Here is a 17,424-nt window from a genome sequence, read left to right on the forward strand (position 1 = left end):
TTCTAAACACAAAATTAACCCATGTATCTTATTCTGCATTTTCTCTTGCTTATGTATGATCTCACCCAATTCTAAAACTGTAAAAGATGTGCACATTCTATGTAACTATGTTAATTTTAAGCATTATAACTATGTTAATGATAAACTTTGTATTGCATGCTTCTGTATACTCATAATATTTGCTTGTAATCTGATCTGTGGAGATTTTCTCCCCTGGCCTCCACTGAAAATGGACATGCATCCAGTCGGACTTTCCCAGTCAACAAATGTAAAATAAATAAATAAAATAAATATGTAACGTTGCTAAATGCATCAATTGTCTATCAGTAGCAAATGCCTAAATCTCTGATGTATAATGAGCAGCCAAGTTACGAGAGACTTAGCAGAACAGTACAGATCATAAATATTCCCAGAACTGCATGCTTTTATACATTTTTCTGCACTTCTAGAATCAGCCTGCTCCTGCCACAATTTGCTTTTTATTTCTGTGACTACTACACTAGTGCCATACTGATTATCTTGCATCTAATGCCAGATAAACAGGTCAGATCATTCTTCTTTTTTCTTTGCATTATTTTTTTTAATATTCAATCTAGTTGTAAAAATACCTCACTACTGGATTCATAAGTAGCTACTAGATATGCATTTGAGGAAAATAGCCAATTTTCTCCAAAACCTAGTTAAGTGACAGGCTCAAAATCAGACTGTAAGCAAACAGAATCAAACTCTAGACTACAAGGAGCAATTTGTTGACACTGTATAGTTTTAATCTTCTGAGCTAGCTGCCACACTGGCTGAAACTGCAATTTTTTTACACCTTTATCTGATGTTTTTTTTTTTCATTTTTATTCTATTGATATGTTTAGCAACTTCATCTACCCTGTGTTGTTTCGCTAAGAAATAACTCGAACAATCAGCGACAGCTATCAGTTAGCCAGTCACTAAAACACAATTATGTTATTTCCATTTGTTCTACAAGCATGGAAAAAATATAGTTAGATTCAGTGTTTTTCACAAATGCCAACTATAACCTTGTGTCTAAGATGGGCTAAGGGACTCAATGGTGTGAGTAGAAGAGGTGGGGAAGAACAGTTCACTATTTCAAACTGAAAGATATGGCACACTATACCAAAATGGTTTCCACTTACAAAAAAGATCAGAATTTCAGTGTTCACCTGTCAAGTCTTTTAAGTATGTTAGATAACCATGGCTATGGCTTGCTCCATTGTTACCTTCAAATCCTTGAAGCCCTCATCAGCTTTGGAATCATCATACATATCATCAGAGTTGTCAGAAGTACCACCATCATCCAGAGTGGACAAGATGTTAAGCCTCTGGGTGTGTTCCATTTTACGAGATGGTAGATGTCTGCTTATAGTCCTTCACTATCTTTAAAGTTCAAACTTTTACGGATCATGAACTCCTTTCAACTTTATATTGTAAAATTATTGAATAATATGTGCCAGGAATACCTTTGATAGAGTGGGTTCTTCTTTTAATTGCACTTATTTATTGACTGATTTTTATTTTGTTAATACAATTGTTCATAACAAGCCAAAAGAAGCATTGAAACAATTTAGCTTGTCAAAGCACAATCATTTTAACTTCAAACATTCAAACTGTTTCAGCATTACTATTATAAGTATATTATTAATAATATTACTTATATAATATTGTTTATATATGTATATATAATGTATATATTATTAATAATATTATAAGTATATGTTAATCCCTTGCATTCCTAGCATTATTTATCTGCAGTCCTCTGGGATCTGGAACTCTTTACCATAAAGCATTTGGCATGCCTAGAATGAGACCTTGGTTCTCAAAAAAGAATTCTGTTGTGCTGCATTATTAGGCAGGGCTACCAATTGTCCTTCTTCAGTTTGTTTCAGCCATGCAGCCCTCAGTGTTTTGGGTATAGTGGACATTAAGTGGATGAATAGAAGAAGCATTAGTAAGTAACATTCTGAGGAGTCACTCATTTGCTAATGATGTCGCAATCCTTTTCATAATCCCTCAGTCTGTAATGAGAATTGTTTTGGCAACTTTTCTTTAATTCTTATAACTGTCCAGGGATTAATGATCATGTCAAAATTGCTCTCTTACTTAAGCTGAAAGAGTTGAGGAGATAAAGTAAAAGTATAATTCTTGGTGCACCCTTTTGAAAGAATTGAAAATAATATTGGATAGTATGTGGTTACTTATAGTCACAGGTTTCTAATTTTCTCATTTTTCTACCTTCTTGTTTTAATATAGGATTTCTGTTTTAATGTTTAAATGTTTTTTATATCTGGATTTAAGGGGTTTATGTCACTTTAAGTATGATATCTGCTTGTATCGCATGATGATATTTTAGTATTTAAATGGCGGTTCTTTTACTTTTTTTTTTGTCTGATAAAGTTTTGTAATAACAGAATAAAAGTGTTTACCGTATTGTGTATTTTTGGTGTGCGAATTAAACTTTTTATCTTTATTCTGTTTTTGGAGGTGTTCCGTGGTTATTCGTAAGGTGCATTCATATGTGGATCCTTGTTGGTAACATTCCGAACAGACAACTCCTTTGCTAATGATGTCACAATCCTTTCCATGATCCCTTAGTCTGCAACAGTTTGCCAAGCTGGGATCTCCTTCATAAGTCTTGAGTGTTTCCTAGAATCAGTTTTAACTCACACAAGACTATAGTGCCATTATTGTGTACTTCCATTTCATGCCCAAAGTTCCTTATGGCATCCAGAATTTTTTTGGTTCTGGCTTCCTTAACCAAGAAACATATCAACTAATAATAGCCAGTATTAGAAAGTGCAAAGTGTTATTAACAAAATGAAATTAAAATTGTTAATCTAGGACTTTCTCAGCACAGAAATGAATCAAATTGTCACATATTCATATTTTCATATTTAAGTTCATATTTTCATAGCTCAGAGCCCTTCATGTTATTGAGGGATATGGTTGAAATGCCATAGTAGGAGACGGGAAAACTCATTGTCAATGTCCATTTATGTCACATTATACCAGAGATATCATTAGCTGTTTGTATTTGTTATATACCTAATACTTGAAAAACCAACTGACTTACAACCTGTTGCAAGACATCAGGAGAAACTGTAGATGTTTTTGAAGAAAATGAATACTTGCAGTGTATGTTGCAAATTGTTAGAAACATTTGATGTTATTTATATTGTTATTGTACAATTAAGCATATGTTTTCATACTTCTGTATATATCTCAAACATGCACTCATAGGGGAACTTTTTGTTGTCATGTGAAACTTTATGTCTGGTTAACAAAAATGTTTGGTTTTTCAAGATATCACAATTTGTGAAGTTTAACAAAATGATATAATTTGAGGTTTGTGTGTATTATATTATATTATATTATATTATATTATATTATATTATATTATATTATATTATATTATGGAAAAGATATGAATGCACTATCATCACTGTAACAAATACTTCTTAGTGATAACATTGCTATTTGTAAAGTTTTAGTAGCTGTTATTGTTCAAAAAACATTTATATTTGTTTATCTTACGCTTTTTAAATTTATTTTTCAGAAAACGCTCCAGAATGCAAGATATGTATAGGCTGTTAGGGGTGTCAAATTCCACACCACACAGCTATTAATGAGTTAAAGTAATGAAATGTCAGGTACTCCTTTTTGGAAGGAGAGGGATTTGGGGATAAGCAGTAGTAGTTAAGTTTTTTTTTTTTTTTTTTATTCAGAAGGAGTTTTGAGTTATCAAGCCAAGCTTCTATGGAGCAGAAGGATTTCTGGGTGAGTGTTTGGAGCATGGGCAGCACATTTTAGAGTGGAGTCATCAGCATGTACTATGGTGGCCTCTTTCTCTGCTGCATTTAAGTCATTAAGTTAAACAGTAGTGGTCCTGGGATGGATGCTTGTGGACTCTGATGGACATAGGAAGGAAAGAGGACAAATCATCTTGTTATTTCACTACTTTATTAGTGAGGTAACTAAGAAACTATTTAAGTGAAGAAGGTGATAGTACATAGGACGAGAGTTTAGTTGTGTGAATTTGATTACTGACTCTATTAAATGCCTTGGACAGATCCAGGAATAGGGCTGAGGTTACAAGACCTGAATTTCTATTATGATTTATTACATCTGTGAACCTTAGGAGGGCAGTGATTGTAATGACTGGGTCTAAAACCATGCTGTGAGGGAGACAGGAGGTTATGAAAAGTAATATATGCAGTAAGTTGAGAGTGAATACATTTTTCCAAGATTTTGAATAAGGGTGAGAGAATGTCAATTGGTCTGTAGCATGTGAGCGCAGTTATGAGACGCCATTATGCAGGGGTATTATATATGATTTTTTCCATAAGTGGGGGTCATACTTGGCTTGGATAGAACAGTTTATTAGAACTGAGATGGGATATACAAGACTATCTGCAGCAAGTTTGAGATATTCAGATGGAAGTTGGTTGGGGTAGTAGTTGCCTTAATGGAGTGTAGGTATTTCTTAATTGTAGATCTTAGAACTGGAGTGAGTGTGAAGATCTGTTGTGGCTTCAATGATTGGGGCCAAATGGCTGATTTATAGTAGTTTTGTTTCATAGGAGGGAGGTTACTGTATTTATAAAATGCGAGATAAACTGCAAAGCAATGCTTCGAGAGTTTTTTGTTGGGGATGGGCTGCTCTGAGTTGATTTTCCAGGACTGAGCAATGTATTTATGGATTTCCAGAAGTTTCTTTGGATTGTTTGATGATGAATTTTGGATGTTGCTATAAGTGTTTTGTCCTGTTTTATGCATTGTTTGGTATGTTTCCTTAAATGCCCTTGTTGTTTTAGGTATGTTTGAGACTTAGTTTGTAGCCATGACTTCCAGTCTTTATCTCTAAGTTGCATGATTTGTTTTGTTTAAACAAGACACTGGTTTATTCTTAACTCTTTTGGTTCTTAATGGTGCTTGTTCTGCCAGTATATTTAGAAATATTGTACTAAATGGGTCTACTGCTTCATCAAGGGAAAGAGTTTTAATTGAAGCCCAGTTGATCTGGAGCAGACTGAAAGTAAACAGTTTTTATTGACATTATTGAGTTTTCTGTCTGCGTTATAGTGATGACTCCCGTGGGGCTGTTTGGAGTGCCTGAGTATGTAGCTTAGTTGGTGGTTGCTTAGGCTAGCTGGTAAGGTGCCACCTGTAGCAAATTTGTTTGAGGTGCATGTAAGAATCAAGTCTAGGTTGGATTCTTTAGATCTGGCCTTGTTAATTCTAGTTGGAGTCTTGATCAATTGAGAGAAGCCATATAGCTGAACTAAATTTGTTGGGTTTTCCAGGGCTATCTTTTGCCAGTCTGTGTTAACATTTCCTAACAAGATGGTTTCCAGTCTTATGGTGGCTGAGATCCAGGAGAGGATCTCTTCCCAGCTGGCAATGTTGTTGTCAGAGGGTATGTATAGACATATGATGGCTAGAGATTTGTGAGTACTCAGTTTAAGGAAAAAGATGAGAGTTCAACATTGTTGAAAGTGGGTATAGTATCATGGTAAGTGGAGAGATCTAAAACATTTTTGTAGAAAAAAGCAACTCTTCCTGATTTTCTGTTGGTTCTGTCTAGTCTGATAATATTATAATCTTATGGTTGGAAGTATTTCTGTATCTTTGGTTTCTGTGGCTATGAAGAGATCTGGGAGTAGTGAGCTATACAGGAATGAACTTCTGTGATGTTGTTATAGAGACTTCTTGGGCTACTGTGTAGTATCCTAAATCCCAGGTGGTTGGAGATTTAGCCTGTTGCTGTTTCAGGATGGGTTTGGGCTGGTTTGGTGGGGTCTGAGGTTAGATGAGTAGGTCTGGGATTGGGATGTGTATCCCCTCTCGGTATATTCCCACCTTTAGGCCAATAATTACAGAGAGCAATCAGTTTATGGCTGGTGCTCAACATTAGGCTCAGTGTAGAGCAGGTTTTCTTACACATACTGAATGTAGACAGCAAGACTCTAAGGATATGAAATAACTGGCTTACATAATGTAATCTAATGGTGAAGTGACAAGACAGTGGCCAATTTGGTAAGCGGTCCTTACGAGTGCAAGGACTACTCCTTTGGGGGGAATGTCACAGCTATTTTCCAGCACAGAGCAGGGACATATTTGATTAGTTAAAGTTAATATACAGCAAGGCTCTTCATGATAAACTTGCTTTGATTACACAGTGACAATATCCTCACTGACAACTTTCGCAGAGATGTGCCTTGTGACAGAGCTTCTGTAATGTAAGTGAAAGGGTCTGATGTAATGTCCACAGGCTCTGAATGGAAAGAAAAAGAGAAAACTCTACTAAATGGAAATATTATTTGGATACAATAAAGTTAATGCACATGTAGTTAGCCTATTCCTAGAGATGGAGGAAGGTATCAGTCCTGCCGTGGGGAAGTTCTAGGACATATTGAGTTGGACAGTAGGCTGTTATCAAGATGCAGACTATGTATTATATAAGAAGCAACCAAAGAATCTGGATATAACTGTTCCTAACATGGATTTTATATAAAACTTGCTAAAACTAGGTGCGTTCTTGTATCCTTTATGTCCCATCCACCTATGTGGTATCATACAGAAGTAGGGACAGCCATTGTCATAGAGTCATAGGACACGGATACATAGTGAAATGGTAGCTGGTCTCTGCATCATCTAAAAGTGAAGACGGTCATAATGCCTCAGTCTGAATTGAAATGTCAGATTACATTTCCTGATATTTGGCAATATATGCGAGCTGTGAAGTTCTAGCCCCAAAGCTTAGAACTATGTACCAGGCTATCTGGAAAGTGAATGCCGTGTCTGTTATGACTACCTTTTTAAGGAAACAATACAGATTGGAAGATGCTGGACAGATGCTTCTTGGCTGGTTCCTGTACCATGCAAAGAAGAGGAATGGATGATTGGTGAAGCAACTATCTCTACCTTCTGTATTCTGGTTTATGTTTGCTATATCAAAATGCCTGTGAATCAGGGAAAACTACTCTTTGTTTCCCTTTAGCAAAGTATTTACTCATTCTAATGGAGATGAGTACCAGTGTTGTTGAGTGATGGGAAAGGCAGAGTCTTTGTTTTGCAATGCAGCTTATCCAGGAATATAGATTTCTCTCTCTCTCTCTCTCTCTTTCTTTGTTGCTAAAATCTACTTTGTTCTTGGAGAAGAAGACTAGCTATTTGTAATGGGATACACAATGTAATTAGTATGGACTGGACAGATTACCAGGTCATTGGCATACTTGGTAGTACTATTCACACTCATGTGATGCACAGCTTGTGTTAGATCATGTTGAGGAGACAGTCCCTGCTGAAGAGTCAGCATTTCCTTTTCATGTTGCCTCTGCCGCTCATTTTCTTCAGCCTCCAAATGTCTCAGTCTCTCATTTTCTTTGGCTTCCAGATGTCTCAGTCTCTCTGCTGATTCTAATTCCATTTGTTTCTGTTTCTTCTTTTCTTCAGCCTACAAATGCCACAGTCTCTTGGCTGATTGTATTTCCAATGCTAGGCCTCCAGTTCAAGACCCTTTAACTCCAGACAGATTTTTAAGTCCTCTGAGTCAAAGTTAAACTGTCCATTTTCTGAGAGTTGTACATCTCCAAGGCTAGTCTGGTTGTCCTCCTGGTTCCTGGTCTGTGATGCAGCTGTTGTTAAGGCTGCAATAATTTCTGCTTTAGTCAGGCTGGCATGCACCAATCCTTTGGCTTGGCACATCCCGGCCAACTGGCTCCTTGTCAGCTTCCCATACTCCTCTGCTGGGATCCTTGCCTGCTCTCCTTGACTAAGTTAACAAAAATATAAATCAAACTATTGTGATGTGTAATTCTGAATGTTCGCTGTGTGGCTGTTTGAGAGTACAAACACCTTCTTTAGTGACCACTGTTTACAAGCTACAGGAGTTCAATATCCACACCACTTGAATCCCAATATGTGATGTGGTTATTCCACCACTGACAATAAATAATGTGACAACCCACCACTGGACTCGTAATCAAGGGCCCTCAGTCCTCACCAATACAGAGGGGGATGTTCACTGGGAGGATGACAGGTACCCGCTTTCTGCATCAAGTGCAATTTCACTTAAGATCACACAGAGACCACAGTCAGTCCAGGGCTGGTTTCTCCCTCTTTCTCCAGATCCTCTATAAGACTCCAGACTGGCACAGCTATAGAGTTGAGATTTCAGCTAAGTGGCCAAGCCAAGACCTCCAGCACCATATCTGTCCACCCACTGCTTCATGTCTCTGCACAAGTAGCTCACACACACACACACACACACACACACACACACACACACACACACACACACACACACACACACACACACACACACATACACACACTCTCTTTAAGGTTTGATTTACACACACACATACACCTGGGAAAGGCTGGAACAGGTTTACTAGCTATGCCCCCTGTCTTCCAGACTATAAGGTAGTTATCACTGCCACTAGCCAACTATTATCACTACTTTAAGGCCTTTAACAAAAGGTGCCCAATCTTACTGTGTAATATTAATACTAATACCAATGGTAGTTTGACCAAGATCGAGGCTATTAGGAGTGGCCCACAATGACACCAAATAAATATGCAAATACTCTCAAAACCGAAATATGTCTCACAAAGATCAGCCACAATGAAAGGTTTAAATATATTTAAAAATAAATAATACAAGAACAAGAAAATACTCAGTATATATTCACAGTGACATCAGAGTTCAAAACCACAGGAAATATATAAAACAACATTGCAGGACAGTCTTGGATAAATAAAGAAAAGCATCTAAACTATGCTTCACTATATTCCTGACTGAATCTAAGAGTTACTATACCCTGGAAACTTACTTATAGGAGCAAGGCAGATGTGGTGATTGGATCTTCTAGTTGTTTCTCAAATTAATATCTTAAATATTACTATTGGGATAGCTTTCCGGATCACATAATTTCTTATCATCTGACTCTATCCCACATGAACACCCCACTGGCTGGAAGCTAGCAGTATTTGGCATCTACCTGCGAACATACATAGACCTCAGATCTTTGGCAGATGCTGGAAGTCATAAAACAATTACATCCCTTCACATTTCAAGACTAGTAATTATTTTACTTTAGAGACAATACAGAATGTTCCTCGCTGCATTAAAACTGAAAGATATCATATTTTATTGTATCACCATAAAGTAATTTAACTTCAGCTATTTTTCTGAAGTTCATCTCCTGTATTCCATTTTCCACTGTTAAAATATATAAATTTAGACAGTTACAATAGTGTATGTACATTTCTGTTCTATTCCAGTAGGGCACACTGTGGTTACATTTTAAGCACAGGCACTTTATAAAATATCTTTTCAATACACATCTGTACAAACCTAGTTTGATATGCACATGACATACAGTTCTAATACAGTTGTGACACAAGCATCTTATATAGATCATGCTGATATTCACAAATGACATATAATTATTTACAAAATTCCAGATAGCTGTGCTGGGATCATCTCCTTTCTTCACAATAACCTTTAATTTTTAAATAAACAACTAAAAGCAATTTGTGTGTGTCATACATCTTTAGTATGATACATCCACAAACAGCAAAGTGTGAGATTTAAATGCACATTGGAACTTCTTGGACTGCTTGCTTCCATCTTTCCATCCTTTTGGAATGGAGCAGAGAACATGGAATTGCTACTGCTTCAACCACAACACACGTTGGACCAGAGAACTACTGCTGCTTTCACTTTTGAAAGCACAGAGTGCTGCTGTCAGACTAGACTGAGAGGTGTGTGTGTGTGTGTGTGTGTGTGTGTGTGTGTGTGTGTGTGTGTGTGTGTGTGTGTGTGTGTGTGTGTGTGTGTGTGTGTGTGTGTGCTTGTGTGCATGTATGAGCCTTAAACCTCTACACTGACTTCCAGACTGCTAACTTAGGCATCACAGTTTATTGAAATGTGATGAAATTAGTAATTTGTCTTCTTATTAGTTCATACATTTTGTTTCAATGCTTCATGGAAAACCTTAAAACTAGTGGAGTGCATTTTCAAGGAATGTGAGTTTCAAGGGGAGAGAAGTTTATTGCTGCTCCTGCTAAGTCTGTTTTCAATGCATAGCTGTTTTGTTTAGCAAATGGCCATCAGTGTTTGTGCTATCAAATTTCAAAGCGGTATTAGTAGCACAATAAGTAGCTTCTATGCTTTTTGTTGCAGAAGGCTGTGGGTTCTATTCCCACACCAAGTAGATGGATTGCTGATACTGTAGTGCATTTTTTTGGTGGGTGTTGCACTTCTGAGTATGTCTTCCTTTGGCTGAGATGTTCAACTGAGGCCCCTTCTGTCTGTGTTAATGACAGGTGCTGTAAGAACTTTTACATCCACCTGAGCTATCAAAAATAATCTGGGGAAGTTCCTTAATGTCCTGGTCAGATTTCCTCTAGGTCTCCCCTGAAAAACAGTACTAGCCTAATAGGACTAACCTGGTCTGTAAACCATTTAGGTAGTTAAAATATCTTAGTTTAACTTGAATTTGTACCTCAGTCATGATTAATAAAAACAACAAAATAATATTTAGTAGGATAGAAGCATCCACGTTATAATCCTTAGGATGCTTCTTTTCCAGAAAAACTCAGTTTGACAATTCACTAAAAGCAACCTTTTAGAAAATGTGCTTGCCAGATTGTGGGTGGTGTTTTCAGGACATAACATTCTCATGCTGTGCAACAGACTTATTAAAATAAGCTGTTTAGGAAACAGGAAAATATAAAGACTCAAACTATACAACAGCAAAAATGTGTTAACAGTGAACTTAAATTCATGTTATTTGTTGGGGATGGAATGTATGTTGAATTGGAAAGTCAAATCACTAATTCAGGAATAAGTTTGGATTTACTATGGTGTGGCTGCATTTTTCCTCCTCATAACCGGTGTAAATTCCTAGATTATTAGTTTCCTTGTGGTTGATTGCTCCTTAACTAGTCTGTCTACCGTGCCTCGCACTGTTTTATTTTTTTTGTGTGAATCTTCTCAGCTTCATCACCCACAGCACTCTGCATGCTTTCTCTTCTCAGGTGCCTACTCTTTGGTAAGCTCTCCCCCATCGACATTAAGGAAATCAACATTTATTCCAAATCCGGAATGCAACCCAAAAAGCACTTCCTCATCCAAGCCAAATGCACCTACTTCAACACAGGACATATCAACTAACCTATCTTCTTTTTGAGTCTCTTCTCCTCTCTCAAGATTTATCGAAGATTGACCCACTTTAGAAATTGATGTATATATTGCAAATTATACTTTGCTTGTTTGTACATTACATTCTGCTTGCTTACTAGATTGTACATACATGTTTTTTTTTCTGTGTAATTAAACTGAACTACTCTGTTATTGCTTACATTTCTGTATTTTTTGTTTGTGAAATGTTTGGCATTTCACCCAGGCGGAGTCTGAAATTGGTCAATATTGACTAGTGCCCTACCCCAGTAAACAAATGTAAATAAATAAATACATAAATTCTGTCAACATATCACTCCCTGAGGAACTGAAGACAACACTTCCCATTATGGAGAAGATGCTATAATCTATTCTGGAGAAAACTAAATGAAGTATATGCTTGCTGTCAGAGCAGGAGAGGCAAACGGATGACTTGTCAGCTACTGTGATACACTTGTAAGGGGCTACTTAGTGGGTGACAACAAAAGCAATATGGAAGCAGGAGGAGATTTCTGGTTTCAAGATCAAAGAGATGGCATAGAGATGTGAGGCACCTGTATACTTAGAGAACAGGAATCAATGAACGTTTGTCTGTTGGGCCTTGAGAAAGGCTTGGAAAGCCCAGCTCCTGTGACATTTGCCTTTATCCTTTTAACTTTGATCTAGGAAAGTAGTATCCATATATTTAGAGAGGGTTCATAGGATTACTAGCTGCAGGTCACCCTCTAATAACCTACTTAGATATTTAATAATCTTCTTGCTGGATGTTGTTGAAAAGGAGGGGTTCGTGGTCATGTACAAGGCTGGATATTTCCACATCTGGTGGGAGGTATGACACTAAAAATGGAATAGGACTACTCATTTCAGTTTTAACAGTTGTATAAGGCTGGAGTGCCATACGTCTTAAATCTCAAGCCTGGAATATTAAGGCTAAAATCTGATTCTTAGCCCATATTCACTTTCAAGAGGCAGTTTCTGAATATTAGCACTTTGAAGGAGATCCATTATTGCACATGCTGGGCATCAATCTGAAATGGATATCACACCTCCTAAGGGGCATGAGTAGGAGACACTGCCCCGCCCACACCCAGCCCTAGCTCCTTGAAGTCATCAGCACAGCATAACAGGAAGGAGAGTATTCTCACTAAAATACTCACAGGGGCTTCCCTTCTTGATAAGTGGACCAAACCTGTGATGATTTCTTTTAAGACCCATCATCTTACTGCTTCCATAGACATGTCTCCTATGGGCATTTCTAGAGCTAACATGTTTGACATTTTTATAACATCAAGCTTCTTTACAAAATACAAAGAAGTGGAGGAAGTAAGCAGGGGGTGCAAGAGGGAAACAGGAGCCTTTCAGGCATGTTAATACCTGCAACTGACTAATATGATGCACCTCAAAGAAAATATGAGATCTCTTAAGTTGGCAGTAAAGCAAGGTATGTTTGTAAGCCCAGGAAGTTCAAGCACACGGCAGTCGGTTGTACCACAGCCTGCTTAAAGGATAAAATTGAAACCCAGCAATGACAAGTCTGCCCTCCTGAACCGTCAGATGTGGTGATTGGATCTTCTAGTTGTTTCTCAAATTAATATCTTAAATATTACTATTGGGATAGCTTTCCGGATCACATAATTTCTTATCATCTGACTCTATCCCACATGAACACCCCACTGGCTGGAAGCTAGCAGTATTTGGCATCTACCTGAACATACATATACCTCAGATCTTTGGCAGATGCTGGAAGTCATAAAACAATTACATCCCTTCACATTTCAAGACTAGTAATTATTTTACTTTAGAGACAATACAGAATGTTCCTCGCTGCATTAAAACTGAAAGATATCATATTTTATTGTATCACCATAAAGTAATTTAACTTCAGCTATTTTTCTGAAGTTCATCTCCTGTATTCCATTTTCCACTGTTAAAATATATAAATTTAGACAGTTACAATAGTGTATGTACATTTCTGTTCTATTCCAGTAGGGCACACTGTGGTTACATTTTAAGCACAGGCACTTTATAAAATATCTTTTCAATACACATCTGTACAAACCTAGTTTGATATGCACATGACATACAGTTCTAATACAGTTGTGACACAAGCATCTTATATAGATCATGCTGATATTCACAAATGACATATAATTATTTACAAAATTCCAGATAGCTGTGCTGGGACCATCTCCTTTCTTCACAATAACCTTTAATTTTTAAATAAACAACTAAAAGCAATTTGTGTGTGTCATACATCTTTAGTATGATACATCCACAAACAGCAAAGTGTGAGATTTAAATGCACATTGGAACTTCTTGGACTGCTTGCTTCCATCTTTCCATCCTTTGGAATGGAGCAGAGAACATGGAATTGCTACTGCTTCAACCACAACACACGTTGGACCAGAGAACTACTGCTGCTTTCACTTTTGAAAGCACAGAGTGCTGCTGTCAGACTAGACTGAGAGGTGTGTGTGTGTGTGTGTGTGTGTGTGTGTGTGTGTGTGTGTGTGTGTGTGTGTGTGTGTGTGTGTGTGTGTGTGTGTGTGTGTGTGTGTGTGCTTGTGTGCATGTATGAGCCTTAAACCTCTACACTGACTTCCAGACTGCTAACTTAGGCATCACAGTTTATTGAAATGTGATGAAATTAGTAATTTGTCTTCTTATTAGTTCATACATTTTGTTTCAATGCTTCATGGAAAAACCTTAAAAACTAGTGGAGTGCATTTTCAAGGAATGTGAGTTTCAAGGGGAGAGAAGTTTATTGCTGCTCCTGCTAAGTCTGTTTTCAATGCATAGCTGTTTTGTTTAGCAAATGGCCATCAGTGTTTGTGCTATCAAATTTCAAAGCGGTATTAGTAGCACAATAAGTAGCTTCTATGCTTTTTTGTTGCAGAAGGCTGTGGGTTCTATTCCCACACCAAGTAGATGGATTGCTGATACTGTAGTGCATTTTTTTGGTGGGTGTTGCACTTCTGAGTGTGTCTTCCTTTGGCTGAGATGTTCAACTGAGGCCCCTTCTGTCTGTGTTAATGACAGGTGCTGTAAGAACTTTTACATCCACCTGAGCTATCAAAAATAATCCGGGGAAGTTCCTTAATGTCCTGGTCAGATTTCCTCTAGGTCTCCCCTGAAAAAACAGTACTAGCCTAATAGGACTAACCTGGTCTGTAAACCATTTAGGTAGTTAAAATATCTTAGTTTAACTTGAATTTGTACCTCAGTCATGATTAATAAAAACAACAAAATAATATTTAGTAGGATAGAAGCATCCACGTTATAATCCTTAGGATGCTTCTTTTCCAGAAAAAACTCAGTTTGACAATTCACTAAAAAGCAACCTTTTAGAAAATGTGCTTGCCAGATTGTGGGTGGTGTTTTCAGGACATAACATTCTCATGCTGTGCAACAGACTTATTAAAATAAGCTGTTTAGGAAACAGGAAAATATAAAGACTCAAACTATACAACAGCAAAAATGTGTTAACAGTGAACTTAAATTCATGTTATTTGTTGGGGATGGAATGTATGTTGAATTGGAAAGTCAAATCACTAATTCAGGAATAAGTTTGGATTTACTATGGTGTGGCTGCATTTTTCCTCCTCATAACCGGTGTAAATTCCTAGATTATTAGTTTCCTTGTGGTTGATTGCTCCTTAACTAGTCTGTCTACCGTGCCTCGCACTGTTTTATTTTTTTTGTGTGAATCTTCTCAGCTTCATCACCCACAGCACTCTGCATGCTTTCTCTTCTCAGGTGCCTACTCTTTGGTAAGCTCTCCCCCATCGACATTAAGGAAATCAACATTTATTCCAAATCCGGAATGCAACCCAAAAAGCACTTCCTCATCCAAGCCAAATGCACCTACTTCAACACAGGACATATCAACTAACCTATCTTCTTTTTGAGTCTCTTCTCCTCTCTCAAGATTTATCGAAGATTGACCCACTTTAGAAATTGATGTATATATTGCAAATTATACTTTGCTTGTTTGTACATTACATTCTGCTTGCTTACTAGATTGTACATACATGTTTTTTTTTTCTGTGTAATTAAACTGAACTACTCTGTTATTGCTTACATTTCTGTATTTTTTGTTTGTGAAATGTTTGGCATTTCACCCAGGCGGAGTCTGAAATTGGTCAATATTGACTAGTGCCCTACCCCAGTAAACAAATGTAAATAAATAAATACATAAATTCTGTCAACATATCACTCCCTGAGGAACTGAAGACAACACTTCCCAGTATGGAGAAGATGCTATAATCTATTCTGGAGAAAACTAAATGAAGTATATGCTTGCTGTCAGAGCAGGAGAGGCAAACGGATGACTTGTCAGCTACTGTGATACACTTGTAAGGGGCTACTTAGTGGGTGACAACAAAAGCAATATGGAAGCAGGAGGAGATTTCTGGTTTCAAGATCAAAGAGATGGCATAGAGATGTGAGGCACCTGTATACTTAGAGAACAGGAATCAATGAACGTTTGTCTGTTGGGCCTTGAGAAAGGCTTGGAAAGCCCAGCTCCTGTGACATTTGCCTTTATCCTTTTAACTTTGATCTAGGAAAGTAGTATCCATATATTTAGAGAGGGTTCATAGGATTACTAGCTGCAGGTCACCCTCTAATAACCTACTTAGATATTTAATAATCTTCTTGCTGGATGTTGTTGAAAAGGAGGGGTTCGTGGTCATGTACAAGGCTGGATATTTCCACATCTGGTGGGAGGTATGACACTAAAAATGGAATAGGACTACTCATTTCAGTTTTAACAGTTGTATAAGGCTGGAGTGCCATACGTCTTAAATCTCAAGCCTGGAATATTAAGGCTAAAATCTGGTTCTTAGCCCATATTCACTTTCAAGAGGCAGTTTCTGAATATTAGCACTTTGAAGGAGATCCATTATTGCACATGCTGGGCATCAATCTGAAATGGATATCACACCTCCTAAGGGGCATGTGTAGGAGACACTGCCCCGCCCACACCCAGCCCTAGCTCCTTGAAGTCATCAGCACAGCATAACAGGTAGCGTTAATTCTCCTGCTTTTTCCAGAGTGCCCGAAATCAGTAGGGCACTCCGGGTTCTCCGGTTCTTGTAATCGGAGTCCGAAATAAGCGCCAGTTTGTCAGCGCAGACAAAAAAAAACATTCCCGTGACCCGCCTTGACTCTTCCGCTGTTGATTATTGCTTGCTGCAGACGCAGGCTCGCAGCAAGCAGCCAATCAACACACAGAGTTAGTAGTAAAAGCCTGGGTAGCCCGTGTGGAAATTTGCTAATATAAAGCGGTGCTTCAGCATTACCTTTTACTTCTTTTGTAGTACAAAGGTGCTGCTTAAGATCTGAAATTTTGCTTGAGCTCTGGACATCGCCTTCAGTGGATTGCCTGCTCCTGCCTGGAAGCCCTGCCTGCCTGGAAGCCCTGCCTGCTTGGAAGCCCTGCCTGCTTGGAAGCTCCTGCCTGCTTGGAAGCCCTCGCCTGGAAGCTCCTGCCTGGAAGCCCTGCCTGCTTGGAAGTTCTGCCTGAAGCCCTGCCTGCCCAGCCCCTGCCTGCCTGGAAGCCCTGCTGCCTGGAAGCCCTGCTGCCTGAAGGATTGCTCAGCCCTGCTGGGCATTGCCTGCTTGCTGGAGGAGAAGTGCTGTGGACTGGTGGTGTGTTCCCCTGCTTGCTGGCCCTTTAGCTGCCTGTTCTGTTCTGCTGCTGAGAGCTTGTTTTAGTAGCCCTGCTGCTGATTTTTCTGGAGGTAAGTGGATTTTTTTTAATGGATTCTTTGGAATTAAGGTAGATTTTCAAAGATTAGTGTGACAAGGGGAATGAAATATTGCCAGCACAACTACTAGTGAATTTTTTAAATATTAAATTTATATTAATTCACTAGCTGTGCTGGCACTATCTCATTCATTGATGGTGACAAGATGTGTGTAACTATCTAGATGTTCAACATGTGGTGATTAACTAGAACAGTTTCTAATCTGGTTTTGGACTTGGTTGCAGTGAATGTATAATGACTTCATGATTTGTATAAGATGCTTGGACTGTAGATCTGTCTTTCTAGTCTGTCATCACCGTGATGTTTACCTTGACCTGTGTTTCTTCCTAGGGTGTCTTTCTAGGGTGTCATCTAGATTATAGTGAGGCTTAAATGTAGCTTTTTGTCTAGTTTGTCATCACAACTGTTTACCTTTATCTGTGTTTTCTAGGGTATACCGTCTATACCAAAGCT

This window comes from Protopterus annectens, chromosome 9.part0 (genome assembly GCF_019279795.1).
Source record: "Protopterus annectens isolate FY-2018-M chromosome 9.part0, PAN1.0, whole genome shotgun sequence".
Taxonomy (NCBI): Eukaryota; Metazoa; Chordata; order Ceratodontiformes; family Protopteridae; genus Protopterus; species Protopterus annectens.